This window comes from Dreissena polymorpha, chromosome 13 (assembly GCF_020536995.1).
Source record: "Dreissena polymorpha isolate Duluth1 chromosome 13, UMN_Dpol_1.0, whole genome shotgun sequence".
Classification (NCBI taxonomy): Eukaryota; Metazoa; Mollusca; class Bivalvia; order Myida; family Dreissenidae; genus Dreissena; species Dreissena polymorpha.
The window spans coordinates 25,450,429-25,467,318 of record NC_068367.1 but is presented as its reverse complement, the minus strand read 5'-3'; positions in this window follow the sequence as shown (position 1 = coordinate 25,467,318).

The window sequence follows — 16,890 nt, the reverse complement described above, 5'->3', positions numbered from 1 at the left end:
TGCAATGTGATTAATAACAACATAACCATGTCATGCACGAATATTTTTAATAAATGAAATAGTAAATAACAACATCTGTAAAAGTTGTTGTTTTAAATGTACAGGTTATTGGCTTGATGACATTGGGATGTTCCATATAGCATAAATTTTCATTAAATTGAGAAAAAATGTCAATTTCTTTGATAAATTACATAAGAAGTATAACATCTGAATGTGACCTTAATTTTTTTCTTTTAACAGACTAGCTTTAGGAAAAAAGATATTTTTGCTGTAGTGGAATATGACCCAATAACTCCTATAAAATAACCCGAAAAAAGCTTAAAATATACATAAGCAGAATTTATTTGTCGACACTCATCATAAACTACAATACTTACATTCATTTTTATAAACCATATGAAAAAAAAGTCCATGGAAAATATTATTTAACCTCCCCTTAAATTTTTTTGGCATTAGCCAAATTTCACGTTCTCAAAAGGTCTCTAAATTCATATTTGCACAACTAAAATAAACATTTCCTATTGATACAAACTCATAGTAATGGCAGTTAAAGAACCTATAAATATACGCTGATTGAATCAAACAGCCACTGTAAAAACTCTAAAAGTGTACCAACACTGTTTACACTTGTCAAAAATATTCTATATCGAGTTTTAATCAATTCCCACTTTGATAGGTGTCTAAAGCGGCTCTTGAAATTCAATATTCTCAATGGCCCATTGATTATTGTTTACTTTTTGCACAAGCATTTTTATTATCTATTATACTCAGAATTCAACCAGGGGTCATATTTGAAAAAAGTATCATGCCAGAGATATGGTGCTCATTATCTTCAGCACAGATATTTGAAAAAAAGAGTTTAAAACATGAAATTGTTCAAAGAAGAATCAGGCAAACTGAAACTATGGGCAGTATCGGGTTTATGCATGAATCAATGGGCGAATGTGTTCAAACATTGTGAATCATTTGCTTTTGTTTCATTCATTGTACACCTATGTTTTATACCAAATTCTTTAAAAAACAACAAGAAGAACAGCACAACTGGTAAATAAGATTCAAATAAATGTTGAAAATGATAATACAGAGTGAAAATGGTAAAATTGTTAGCATGTTTAAATAGCAAGAAATTCCATAACTAGTCAAAATAACGCAAGTTTAGCTCATTAAAAAATTTGTATTCTGTAAAGTTGGAATAAGACATCAAACTTAGGATGGACATTATTTAAACTTTTAGGAGTACATGGATTCTTTTAATTCCAAAAATTCTTTTTTTTGCAGCCATTGACTAACTTGGGGAATGACAGAGGAGCCCATTATGCCATGACACAAAACTGTGAAAATATCCCGGACTGTGACAGTGGCATGCCCTGACTTAAAGGCAATTTCCTGCATGCGAAAAGTTGATTCATAAAGATAGACAATTAAAAACCCTATGAACGCAAAAAAAAGCATCACCTTAGCCCTGTAAGGTTAACCAATATCATCAGTGTTTTTTTCCCACCATTTTGGGAATATGGCTCGGTCCCTTTTGATTGGGAAAAATCATTGTGTTTTGACTATAATTGGGAAATTAGTGTTATTGTGTTTTTTTTGCTAAAAATACTGCAAAATTGATAATTTCAGTGTGTTCAATATTATATTAACTTAAGGTTCAACTTATAAAGCTGGATGAGAGATGAACTTAATGTTGAAATCTAAAACACATAGAATTTTCAATTGGGAATTTTGAGGTTCCATTTGGAAAAAAAATATTATTTTTTTTTCCATTAGGAAAACCGCACAAAATTCTAACCACAACAAGGGACAAAATTGTCACAAAACCAGGTTTTCAATTTGAAAAAAGTCTGATAAAGTGAGACAATTCAAAATGTGCATTGTTACCCCCCTTGTATCAAATTAAATCTATTTTTACTCATGGCGACCTTAATTTCAACTCAAAATGTGCATTGTTACTGATTATTCATAGTTACCCCCCTTGTTTCAAAATAAATATATTTTAGTTGTGGCGACCTTGACCTTGGAGATATGGACGTAATTCTTTCGCGTGACACACCATCCAATGATGTTGAACAAATGTGCCAAATGATTTTAAAATCTCACAATGAATGACATAGTTATGGCCCAGACAAGCTCATTTATGGCCATGTTTGACCTTTGAACTCAAAGTGTGACCTTGACCTTACAGATATCGACGTCATTATTCTTTGAGACACACCGTCTAATGATGGTGAACAAATGTGCCAAATGATTTTAAAATCTCACAATGAACAACAAAGTAATGGCCCGGACAAGCTTGTTCCGCCCGCCCGCCCGCCCACCGACATTCGCCAATCTAATAACCAGGTTTTCCGATAACCAGTTTTTTCATTCGGAAAACCTGGTTAAAAACAACACAGGTCATCATGCTTATACGCAAGAGAATCTGTAATAGAGAACTTTTGTTTCTCTTTATATTTTACTGTATGATTGGGCAAAAGAAACATGATATACCATGAAATTGGGAACAATTAACATTATTAATATGATTATAAATAACTTTTTACCAATTGTTTATAAGTGCATGTTTAACTTCTTTCTAAAATTTATATTATTAAAGCCCCACACCTTGAAATAAAGTACATGTTAATCAATACATTTAGATGCAATTTGATCGTGTGCAAAATTGTTTTTAAATCTAGAGTCTTGTTAGCAAGTAATTAATTATTTATTTTTAATTTTAAAACCGAAAGTAGGATTTCTATACGTATACGTAAATTTCGACAAACGCGATTATTTTTAAGTTTTAAGCGTTAAAAAGACGGATTTCTACCTTGTAACCACCATATATATTCTAATTGAGATAGATACAATTAAATATATAGCCTAGTTAGCAAGTCATTCTTTTGTTTTTCAAACATAACCGCTTTAAAACCGAAAGAAGGATTTCTAGACGTATACGTCCATTTCGACAAACGCGATTATTGTTAGGTTTTAAAGCGCAAAAGAGATGGATTTCTATCTTGTTACCACCAGATGTATTCTTATATTGGCATAGATAAAATATGTTTCTTATTTATACTTAAATTTACTATACCATGAATTTCATTTCAAGGTGTGTGGCTTTAAGTTCTAAGGAATTAAATTGCTGTATAATAAATTCAATAAACCTATTATTGAGTTTACTGGAAAAGTTTGGCATATTTTCTGGGAAAGAGCCTTTTTTACTTTTTGCAATTGGGAAACGGCCTTTAAGAGGCTATAATTTTATGCAAACAAACCACTGCTTAGGCTGAATCTGTTCTGTGTCATCAAACAATTATCAGTCATCAGTCTTGTCCTATGGACGTGGCCAATGTTTTTTTGTCAGGACCCAGGAGTTTTCCTCGCTTTATTGGGAAGAGGCCCTAGCCTATGCATTTTGGGAAGAAATTGCTAATTTTGGGAAGAATTCTTGCTAAAATTACTGCTTTGGGAAATGAAAAAGCTGGTGGAAGTTAGGATTTTTGCATGATTTTAAAGAAATTTTCAATTGGGAAGGTGCCTTTAATAGGCCCCTGTTCTATGAGGCTGAAAACCCTGACAGGCACTTTCTAATTAACAAGGGCTGTTTGTAAAACATGCATGCCCCCCATATGGGCTCTCAGTTGTAGTGACAGCCATTTTGTAAATATGTTTTTTGTCACTGTGACCTTGACCTTTGACCTAGTGATCGCAAAATCAATAGGGGTCATCTGCGAGTCATGATCAATGTACCTATAAAGTTTCATGATCCTAACCATAAGCTTTCTTGAGTTATCATCGGGAAACCATTTTACTATTTCGGGTCATTGTGACCTTGACCTTTGACCTAGTGACCTGAAAATCAATAGGGGTCATACCTTGTTTCTCTATACATGGTATTTGATTAAACGAAACTAATAATTTGGTAATTTACGAGAAATATGATATAAGTTTTCCTTTTAAACTTTGATCTTATCGTGTGTGTTTATTGACGTTATTAATTATGTTTATACTTATTTTTGCATTTCATTATAACGTGTAGCCCTTTTGTTAACAGTGTTAAGCAAAATATTCGCGCCTTAAGGCACGGAAAATTGTTTAAGTAACACTTTCATTTAAAGTTTAAATGTAATCGGTAGATTACGTCTAATTATTTGGACTAGATTATGCTATACTTATTTATTTTCTGTTTCAGGCTGCAATGCGGATAACTTGTGTTACTCGCGTTACTTTCCGAGCGATGTACATACATTCACAATGCTTGATAAGCCGAAAATCGGAAATACATTACTGTTCTATTTTTAAGTACATGTTATTATGATATCGTGTTATATATTATGTTGTTATTACATCATTGCCTATATATTAAAGCCATTAAACATTGTGTTTGTTTTGCTGAAAAAACGAGTATATCAACGTAGCACTAAGCATTCGCAAAGTTAAATAAATATGATGATGTATAATGTACATGCATTTCTCTGGGTTTTGACGTCCAAAACAAAAAAAACTCAACATTTGATTATTTATTGTGTACTGTCCAGCGGGTGATAGTGTTTATTGTAGTGTCTAATTGGCACTCTTTGTACGTGTTCAAACTGTGAAAAGATGTAACAATCACAGAAACAACAAGATGGCGCTGCCAATTAAGTGCGATAATGGATTAAAGGGCATTGACAAAAAATAACAGTTTGTATATATTTTTCGGCGTTAACTCAGATGGTCTCTCACAACAAAAAAAACTATACACGTCAAGGTATTATGTTTTACTTCTATCAGTAACGATATGGATACGGCGTGTTTGATTTGAAATGACATTAAAAGAAATATCAAATTTTTGGCGATATAACTGTTTTAAATATACCAAAGAAACATTTAACCGAAATCAGCAGAATTCAATGTTCTCTGCGCTACGCAGTTTGTATAAAAAATCAATACTTGCTCACTCTTTACCTTGACTTTGTACATTGCCGCATAATTTTCGCGCTCTTTTGTCGGGAAATATACATGCTGGCTATATTGGAAGCATTTGTGAACGTCGTGTTAACATTAAAACATCGGAAGAGTGTTTCGGATTATAGATTATTATTCTCATTTGGGAATTTAACGGAACATTAATTCTTATGGTATAATTGTTTTGAATTGTATATTATTTTGTTACAACGCTTTACGTGTCGAAAAAATGTTTTGATAATATAATGCATTTATAGCACAATTTCCAGAAGGAAAACGTTTTTTACATGAAGGCGTATGACGCAATAAAACGTTTTTTTGTAAGATCGTACTGCATTCGATCTAAATTTTAATACGCTCGTCCAATGAAAGCTGTCTTCCACATAATGCACTATACTCTTTACACTTCTGAAAAATGGCGTAGTCATAAAGTTGTGTTAATGAAATTCTCAAACATATTTACCGACATAAATGTTTAAGATTATTTTTCGGAAGTGATGTTGCAATTATGTTTGATTATTTGATAATTGTGAACATTAGAAAAGCGTTATGTATACAGTTATCGATACGATTCGGTTTATATGCATGAATTGGCGAATCATCGATGTCAACGATATCCACTGCTATCACGGCGAATTGCGGCGAATCGCAGCGAATCACCACAACATTAAGGGGATTTAGGGCGAAGATTATCTTGCTCGCGCGCGACGTCGGAGTGATGAGTCACGTGAAATTGCGGTGATTCTCCACCCAAAAAGCAAAATGCCCGCCTTGACTTCGCAAATTAGGAAAAAATCACGGGTCGCGTAGTGTAGTGACATCAAAATCAATAGGGGTCATCTGCGAGTCCTGATCAATGTACCTATGAAGTTTCATGATCCTAGGCATAAGCGTTCTTGAGTTATCATCCGGAAACCATTTTACTATTTCGGGTCACCGTGACCTTGACCTTTGACCTAATGACCTGAAAATCAATAGGGGTCATCTGCTAGTCATGATCAATCTACCTATCAAGTTTCATGATCCTAGGCATAAGCGTTCTTGAATTATCAGCCGGAAACCATTTTACTATTTCGGGTCACCGTGACCTTGACCTTTGACTTTGTGACCTGAAAATCAATAGGGGTCATCTGCTAGTCATGATCAATCTACCTATTAAGTTTCATGATCCTAGGCATAAGCGTTCTTGAATTATCATCCGGAAACCATTTTACTATTTCGGGTCACAGTGACCTTGACCTTTGACCTAGTTACCTCAAAATCAATAGGGGTCATCTGCGAGTCATGATCAATGCACCTATGAAGTTTCATGATCCTAGGCCTAAGCGTTCTTGAGTTATCGTCCGGAAACCACCTGGTGGACCGACCGACAGACCGACCGACATGTGCAAAGCAATATACCCCCTCTTCTTCGAAGGGGGCATAAATATATGTCTGATTTGCATTTCTTGAGAGTTGTCTCAAATATCATGGCGCATTATCATACCTGCGTTTTTATTGGCTATTTTTTTCAGTCAACCAATCACCTTAGAAAACGCATCCCATTCAGGAGTTACCAAATATTGAAATTCGAAATGGTGAAAGCAGTACTGTTTTAATTGTGTTCATTGATATTTTTTAGATATTTTTAAAGAAACACAATTTTTTAGTGTTAATTGTGTTCTTCAATTACAGTAAACACGTAAACCCTGTCTGTTTAACTTACTTACTTTATTTTGCATGTAAACTTGCCCAAACGGATGACTTGCAAATTTGATACACTTTACAGAAGATATATTACAAATGCATATTTCATGTAAATATTCTTCATTAAACAAGCATTAAAGTTTAAACATAATAAATGGCTGAAAATGAAAGTGTCAAGTAATCAATAATCGTTAAATATAAAGGGATTGAATTTTGTAATAAAAGTGATAAGTGGTGACATTTATTGAAAACACATGCCAAAAACTATTCAAAGTTGCTCAATCGAATAACACAAATTATAGATTACGGCAAAGATTTAATACTTAAACCAACTATAATATTTCAATATATGGCAAATAAAATGTACAGATTTCACTTCTTATTTGTTTGGACTTAAACACGGTAAAACTTAATGTCTGTAAGTAATTAGACCTACCTATATTACTTTCAACATTTATCAATTCTATTAACTTACATGTAATGTATACAGGATACCTATTGTCCTTTAAGTATATGTTTTAACAACAGTTCATTTGCAATGTCTTTATTCTTTTTACTTTTATACATGTGTACTACTAAACGGAACTAAACTTCTAAAAACAACTTTGCTTTTTTGCCTTAAAAACTATGTTTAGATTTCATTTTTTTCTTAAAGTAATAAGCCTAAACCATACAAAATAAAATAGCTTAGTTCTTGCATTGTACATGGTGCATCTTATCCCAACCGTTCATGATTTAACTGAATTAAGTTGAAAAATTCTCTTCTTGACCTCCAGTGTTTTACAAACCATACTCAGTGCATGTTTTTTTTTCATTCAAAATCGGGTCCGGTATAATCAGCCCCATTCCCAATGGAAAAAAGTATATACTTTTCCCAAATGAAAGTGAAACAAGGAACAAAATTGTCACAAAACCAGGTTTTCAATAAAAAAAAGTCTGATAAAGGGAGACAACTGCAACTCAAAAAGTGCATTGCTACTGATTGTTAATCACAATTACCCCCCCCCCATGTTTCAAAATCAATCTGTTTTTCGACCATGTGACCTAGTTTCAGACACAGCATGACCCATATTCGAACTTGACCTAGATATTGTCTAGATACAACTTCTGACCAAGTTTCGTAAAGATCAGATGAAAACTATTTGAATTAGAGAGCGGACAACATGCTCAATGTTTAAAACGCACTAAGTGACCCCGTGACCTAGTTTTTAACCAGGCATGACCCATATTCGAACTTGACCTAGATTTGTCTAGATACAACTTCTGACCAAGTTTTGTAAAGATCGGATGAAAACTATTTGAATTAGAGAGCGGACAAGCTTGTTTCGCCTGCCTGCATTCGCCAATCTAATAACCAGTTTTTTCCTTTGGAAAACCTGTTTAACAATTCCCAATGGAAAGTTTCCACAAAAAAATTTAATTGTTTTTAGATCTCAATATTATGTTCATCTTCAATCCATGTAAGTTCAACCTTAGTAAATATAAGACGGAAAACACGTGTATTCTCACTTTTGAAGCAATTTTTAGTAAAACAACAACAACACTTATTGCTCAATTTCAGTCAAAACACCGCAAATTTTGCCAATCCAAAGGGACCCAGCCCCATTCCCAAGATGGTGAAAAAACACACTGATACAGGCTGAAAATTATTATATGAACTAATATTTATTTATTCCATTTCTGTTCAGCTACATGTAATGATCACTTAAGCTAACAAAAACGTGAAATTACAACACTTTAACAGGGTTTTTTTACCTTATATAACAGACGCCGAATATCGGCGTCTTCCCCCACCAAACTAGGCTTTTTTTTCCCCTTTCAGAACAAAAAATTCCCCTTAATTTTTTTTTTTTATAGAAAGATGTGTCTCATGATTATAATATCTCAATTCTATTTCAATTTAATCTTGCCAAACGTAATAAATTATGAAAAAAACAATGAATATAGTGCAAACATGTACAAATGTATTGTAAAAATGAGAGAGTAAGTAAACAATTCCCCCAAAAGGGGAATTACGCGAAAATTCCCGCGCACACAATTTTTCCCCAAAGTGGAAAATCCCGCTTAAAATTTCCCCCACATGAGGGCTAAAGGCCCCTTCCCCCACAACCCCAAAAAAACCTGCTTTAATAGGTCACTGCAACAATTTAGCGCTCAGACATGCATACTTTAATCTTACTTAAGAATTATTGAATTAACTTGTTCAATATACCTGACACTATTACTGATAAGATCAAAGATCAAATTAAAGCCAAGGTCAAACAATCAGGGCATGGTATTGACAAGGATTTCCCACAACAGATCATGGACATGTTAATCATGATGAATAGGAATTGCAGAGTCCCCTTTTAAATCCACAGAATAATTAAAACTTTTACCCACATCTGTCATCATTTTAAATTGTTCAAAAGGAGGATTTTGGAAGAACAGCACCTTGCTTTAGACATACTGGATTAAGACGCACTAAACAGATTTTACCTTATAAGACAGGTGCACTTTGACAAATTATGCATTTGAAACTGAAAATTTATCTATCATAAAATTATTTCCTCTGCTTTCCAATAATAAAATTTAAATACATATGGCTGAAAACATTTAAATAGATCAAAAGTTTTAGAATAAGTTCAAGCTGAAACGTTTTAATGAAGCCATATTATGGCATTACAGTTTGCAAGACTTGTTTCGATTGAATGTTGGTTGTGTGAAATTTGTAAAACACAGGGCCGTCGTCGGACTTTTGAAAGTGGTCAGGCTCTAAGTGCCAGAGGCCTGCGAGCGCCGAAGGCGCGAAGCTTCTAGGGGGTCCACGGGCATGCGCTTCCCCCCTGAAAAATTTTGAAACATAAAAGCTAAATGACATCTGGGAGGTTTTGATGCCAAAGTGTACAATATTACTAAGTTACACGGCGCCGCACCAGGTTCCATATTATTTTCAAATGCGATAAACGAGGGAAAATAGTTTGAAAATAGTTTGTTAATTTGCTAAGTTGCAGTGCTGTAACACCTTTAAAATTTTCCAAATACACAGCTGAGTCATTCTCCTTGAGTAACGAACTCCTCTGCAATTTTAGTAAAGTCAAAAGTGTCCGTTCTTTGCTTATGAACGTGCAGAGTCATGGAAAAATGGAGTGTACAGTGGCTCGTTTGAACCATCAGAAAACAGCGAAGTTAGAAAACGGATAGAAATACCGGTATTTTATCACTTTTGCAACAGCATCAGTGTTGTATTGAAAATCGGTGTTTTTTTTAAATAAGGAAGCATGATAAAATATGTCTGATCCAGAGAAGATTAAGCAAATCATCTCCTAGCTCAGCCTTCTTTTCTCTTTTTTTGTTGTCAAAAAGTGGTCAGGCTATAGCCTGACCAGCCGACGGCCCACGACGGAAATTTTTAGCTCCCATTTGGGAAAAATATATACTTTTTTCCATTGGGAATGGGTCCGGTTACCCGCGGAACCGATTTTGAATGAAAAAAAAAACACTGACAGGCTATGATATTTTTTAATAATGTCTTTATTTACATTAGGAACAAAACTGTAATACTTTAGTTTTAAATACTTAAAATTGCAAGAAAAAAAGAAAAATGTTCCAGCCCTGGAGATCAAACATGGGGCCTCTATAAGCAAAAGTTAACTCTTTACCACCAAATCCTGAAGGCTTTTGAATGATCTGTAACTTAGTTAAAACTCTACGTTAATTATACACTTTTTGCTAAATTATCAATTCTACAATTTCATTTGATGGACATATCTTTTAAGAATTTTTTAGTCAATAGTGTTATTTTGTGTTATTTGGTTCTTTGAATATAATGCATACATTATTTTTTAATATATGACTTTTTTTTTTGAATTGATATTTTGCCAAACTATGAACAAGTACAAGTACCTTTAAGTTGTACCAAAAATCTATTTTTTCTTGGTATTTTCTTAACCACATCACTAGTTAAGGTACTGTAAAAGGATTCAAATATGAATGTTAACTTTATGTTGAACAAAAAGAACATTAAGAACATTGAAAGTGTTCAAGAACAAAAAACGTTTATAGAGTGTATAGAACGAATCAATGTTTAAAGATGATGCCCATAGAAAATAGGTCAATTCATCTTAGACGCCTTTACATATTTTACCATGTAAGTGTACAATCTTCAACAAAGAGACTCCTTAAACTTCAGCCAGAAAGTCAAACAGGCTACTTGAAACTGTTCAAAGATATTGCCATAATGATGAGCAGCAAATGTCAATTACAGATAAGAGAGAAAGATAGGGCCAGATCTCAACCTGTCCAAAGTCACTTACAACTTTAGAAATATTAAGATATGGAAACACTGCAGAATCAATATTTAACCACAACAAATATTTTCAAAAGACCATTTAAGCAGTTGAGCTGAAAATATCTTTAGATTAAAACCTGCTTTTGGGTTTAATACAAAAAATAGTATTGATTTATTGTTAATAAACATTGGGGAAATATGACACATTCTGCTAAAATCACCGGAATTGTACGAAAATTGTTAATTTGCTGGTCCCACTGGAAGCAGTTTCACACTTAATAATAACTAACTTTCAAGCTTACATGTAAGCAATGATGAAAGGAGAAAAATAATCTGAAACTCTGAAAAATCATGATGTTGATGGTCTTTTTTTACATCAACAAGTGATAAACATTTTAAGTGTGACATTGACCTTACAGGAATTTCAATAGACGCAGAATCCTGCGTTTTGACGCGAGCAAATTAAATATGACTCGTTTTTTATGCATCCCTTTTTTCTGCCGTGCGTCATTTTGACGCATAGAAAATTTGACCCGTGCGTCAGTCAGTTAACATCTCGAGTTCCATGGTAATAAATCCCGCTGTGGTCCTAATTGAAATTAATGTTTCAGTATTTGAACCTCGGTCTATAATCGAAGGAATACCCCGGGCGTTGTTTATCTTATCTCATCTCTTCCAATACACATGCCACCGTCTAAATAGTGCGTGCGCACTTACTGGGTAATTAGCAGCAGTGATAACGTGATAATTGACAATCCGATAATTGCAGACTTTGCAGATGGCGCGGTTAAAGGAAGTCGGCAAAAATAATTAAAGAAAAAACAAAATTGATCAAAGTTCCATGAATTACGTAGATACAATATTAAGTTCAGCGAGTTTTGTCAGGTTGTTTATCCACCGATAATTACCAGTAACACCCATCTGATATAAACTGGATTCACAGTTCATTTATTATACTAACAAGTCATAATACTACACATAAAAATTGAGAAAACACATTTCCTCGATAAGATATAAATTATCTGAGTAGAATTAAATTGCTACGTCATGACCTTCGACATTGTAAATGCCGGCCGTATTGTAAATTAACAGTCAACCCGCGTTCAATTCAAAGCTGGCGATTCAACAACAACAGATTCAAATTACAAGTAATGGTGATTCAATAATGGAGAAAGCATTAACTGGATTTAACAAACATTTGATTAGGTTTGCAAAACCAGATAACAACAAGGAAAATTTGGATTATTGAAGTAAAACTACTACAGAAAAGGCATTCTTAAATGTACATATTTCGGACATGTTTAGTATTCGGATAAACAGTAATAGATATACAAGGTGTTCCATGCATTTAGATTGTGTTTTGTTACAAAGGCCAGGGCCCTCAATCTATCAAACCTGCCGCCGAATTTCGGCGGCAGTCCCCCACCTGAAACGTATACTTTTTTCCCCTTTTGGGGGGAAAAATTCCCCCTAAAAAATAAAAAATAATTTTTTTTTATTTTTTTATTTTTTTTTTAATAGAAAGATGCAGGGATTTCAATAGACGCAGAATCCTGCATTTTGACGCGAGCAAATTAAAAATTACTCATTTTTGACGCAACCCTTTTTTCTGCTGTGCGTCATTTTGACGCGTCGAAAATTTGACCCGTGCGTCAGTCAGTTAACATCTCGAGTTCCATGGTAATAAATCCCGCTGTGCTCCTAATTGAAATTAATGTTTCAGTATTTGAAACTCGGTCTATAATCGAGGGAATACCCCGGGCGTTGTTTATCTTATCTCATCTCTTCCAATACACATGTCACCGTCTAAATAGTGCGCGCCCACTAACTGGGTAATTAGCAGCAGTGGTTACGTGATAATTGATTGACCATCCGAAAATTGCAGGTTTTTTGCAGACTTTTCAGACAGCACGGTTAAAGAAAGTCGGCAAAATTAATTAAAGTAAAAACCATATTGATCAAAGGTCTATTAATTACGTAGATCCAATAGTAGATCTAAGTCCAGCGAGTTTTGTCAGTTGTTAATCCACCGATAATTACGAGTAACACCCATCTTATATAAACTGGAATCACAGTTCATTTTTTATACTAACAAGTAATAATACCAGGCTTTTTCCGCTCCATTTTGGGAATACGCCACACTGGAATTTTGGGAATTTCGCGTCGTGAAAACCCCCATTGTGGGGAAAAAATTATTCGCAAAATTGGCTCAATTGGGAAAAAATTATCGCATGTAAATAGTGTTTCTTATATTTCAAAGAAGCCGCTAACTGGTAAATAACTAACTATTTTGATAACTTATTATTAAAATTTTACAAAGTATTATGCACATGTGAGATAAAGGCAGGTTTTTTAATCTGAATTTGGGGAAAAGGCCTGGCCTTTTATGAGGTGAAAAAAATCGTGAGGAAAATAAGGAAAGTCTTAAATAATCATTAATATATTTTACAGTTTTTAAAACAAATTCAAGGCAACAGATAATTTAATTATGCAACACTTTCTAATTTCTACACCGGATCAGGTTAACTTATATATTTTAAGTTAAAAAAAAAAAAAAAAAAATTTTTTTTTTTTTTTTTTTTTTTGGAATTGGGAATTTTTTTTTTCAATTGGGAAAAAAACAAACAGATTTGCATTGGGAATGGGGCCGAATTTCGGACCCGTGGCATTGGGCGGAAAAAGCCTGAATACTACACATAAACATTGAGCAAACACATTTTCTCGGTAAGATATCCGAGTAGAATTAAATTGCTGCGTCATGACCTTCGACATTGTAAATGGCGGACTTAACAGTCAACCCGCGTTCAATTCAAAGCTGGCGATTCAAATTGCAAGTAATGGCGATTCAATAATGGAGAAAGCATTAACTGGATTTAACAAACATTTGATAATGTTTGTTAAACCCGATAACAACAAGAAAAATTTGGATTATTAAAGTAAAACTACTACAGGTAAGGCATTCCAAAGTGTACATATTTCGGACATGTATAGTATTCGGATAAACAGTAATAGATATTCTAGATGTTCCATGCATTTAAATTGGGTTTTGTTAGAAAAGCTATCATAGGGATGATGATTATATAATGACGATAAATATGTGATGAAAAGGTGCTACCGGTACATATCTTAAATAACTTAAATGTGTTTAAAGACTTAAATGTGTTATGATGAAGTAGCAAATAAGTAACAAAGACAGGCCAAATTTGCTCTTTCATCAAACTATCAAGTTTTATACATCATCAGAAAGGTGTCCAGTCATTACACCCCCTGGACGTTAGGTGTGGTCGCCATTTTAATGAGGTCAAATCTGATACCAAAAATTTCACAGATGTTGAAAAAAACATAATGTTTGTGTGTTTGCAATAAAATGCAACATTATTTTCATAAAATTTAATCTTTTCCGGTTATATTGAGCTACACCTTAATGTAATACAAGGTGGCGCTTTTTGCCTCCAGTGAAACAAAGATGGTTAGGGTATGACATCAAATTTTCAGGCTACTTTGGAATATGCTGACATTGTTACTATAAGGAAGTATATTTAATGTACCAATTCATTAAAATATGTTGTGTTATGTATCATGGTATTGTTATTTAATAAAGCAGTATATTTTTTTTAAGATATTGTGTTACTCTTAGAGCATATTTTTATCTAAATAATTGAATAATACAGACAAAAACACAATTAACGCGTTCAAAATTGACCCCACCATTTTTCAATTTGACTCCTCAAAATTTCAGTCCAGGGGTCATTGACTCCTGGTTTTTAAAATCTATTGAAATCCCTGAAAGATGTGTCTCATGATTATTATATCTCAATTCTATTTCAATTTAATCTTTTCAAACATACTAAATTATGAAAAATGCAATGAATATAGTGCAAACATGTACAAATGAAATAATGAGAGATTAAGTAAAAAATTCCCCCAAAATGGGAAACACCGCGAAAATTCCCCCTCCTAAGGGCTGCGGACCCCTTCCCCCAAAGTAGTGTGAGGGCCCTGAAGGCTACCCTAGGGATGATGATACTATAATGATGATAAATATGTGATGAAAAGGTGCTACCGGTACATATCTTAAATAACTTAAATGTGTTTTAAAGACTTAAATGTGTTATGATGAAGTAGATTTTAATGAGCATTTATTGTTTTTACAAATAAACATAGTACAAGGATAAAAATAATAAAAGTTGTGAAAGGAACATGTTTTTGTTTTTTAAACTTAGTTGCTATTGTTCGCACAAATTATTTATATTTTGTCATTATCTTTGTGTACCAATTCATTAAAATATGTTGTGTTATGTATCATGGTATTGTATTTAATAATTAAAGCAGTATAACTTTTTAAGATATTGTGTTACTCTTAGAACATCTTCTTGTGGTATCTAAAAAATTGAATAATACAGACAAAAACACAATTAACGCGCTTCAAAATTTACCCCAGCATTTTTCAAGTTGACTCCTCAAAAATTCAAGTCCAGGGGTCATTGACTCCTGGTTTCTAAATCTATTGAAATCCCTGCGTTAGACTAATGTACCTGGTTGTTGAGCAGAACAAAGTTTGGAACTTGTGACCTCTAGGTTTTTTAAGATTTGACCGGGTGAACTAGATTGGGACAAAAGTAACCAAGAATTAAAACCTGTCCTAGACATTTTGTCCTGAATAACATTATGACCAAGATTCATTAATATTGGATGAAAAATGTCTGCCTATAGAGTGGTAACAAGCTAAAATTTGAAGGCACACACTGCATGCCTCAAGAAGCTGGACGCAGAACACATGTCATGTGCTGGACATTATTTAAGACAGACAGTTACCTAAGTGAGGCAGGGCAACAGATAAGGATCGTTTTATCGTTTTTACGATTTGTATTTGACAGAAAAACGAATTTGAAATGAAAAATCGATCGTACAATAAATGATTATGAAATTGGAAAACTAATTGCAATTGATTCTTTGTAGTTTATTTTTACCAATTCCCTCCGTACTGTGTTTGATTTGAATTAGTATATTGTAACCTTTAGTGCAGTTAATATTTAGTGAAACGTTTTTATGAACGATGTCTACATAAAAAATTTATCCTGTCAAAAAAGTACGCAAAAATGTCGGCATCTAGTTCTAAACACAGACGTGCTAAGAAAATTTCATTAGTGGCGTGCAGGCCTAATATGTTTCAATTTGTAACGCGAAACGAACCGTCTGGCAAAGACGTTGTAAAGAGTGTTTTATCGGAATTAATTTCACAGGTTGCGATAGAAAAGGAACAATTCAGTGCAAAACAACGCGGCGATTCAGTGTCTGAGAAACAATAAACCACGTGGAAAAAGGAATTCCCCTGGCTTGTCTTACATTGAGAGGGCTTGCAAATGCACCTTAAGTGTAACCGACAATCAAAAAGCTCATCTCATCCAGAAATAAAAGTTAGTTTTTAATCAAATGTAAACAATTTTTAGACAAATTGACTTGAGGAAAAACTAATTGTTTCAAAAAGCTTGCAGTAATTGACATGAAATCTTATCTGTTGCCCTGGTGAGGTGCGATACAAAACAGCTGAAAATATTGTTTTAATGCAAACTGAATTTCTGAATATTTATTTGAACATCATACACTGCTGGACCAAATTATTATCCAAAACAAACAATGGAAGTATCTGAAAGTGACTTCATAGTTTTCGCAAAATGACAATAAAGAAAAATATGCCCATGTGACACATATACATGGAACGTTTCGTAACTATTTATAAAAATAAATGTAAAACCTAACCATACAAATGAAATGAAAATTTCATTTAAGATGAGGTACAATGAACTGAAAGTAAGTACACACGTTCAACATGCAAGTACGACGTGGTCTGAGGACGAATTAGTTCCTCAAGTGAATCAAAATGAAAATGAATATGGCAGATATATTACCTATTAAATTGTAAAAATCCTTTTGAATAATGGCATCGGATAGGTAGGAACAGGACACCGTTTGTGAACTTTTAAAATATTGCACTTGATTATTAA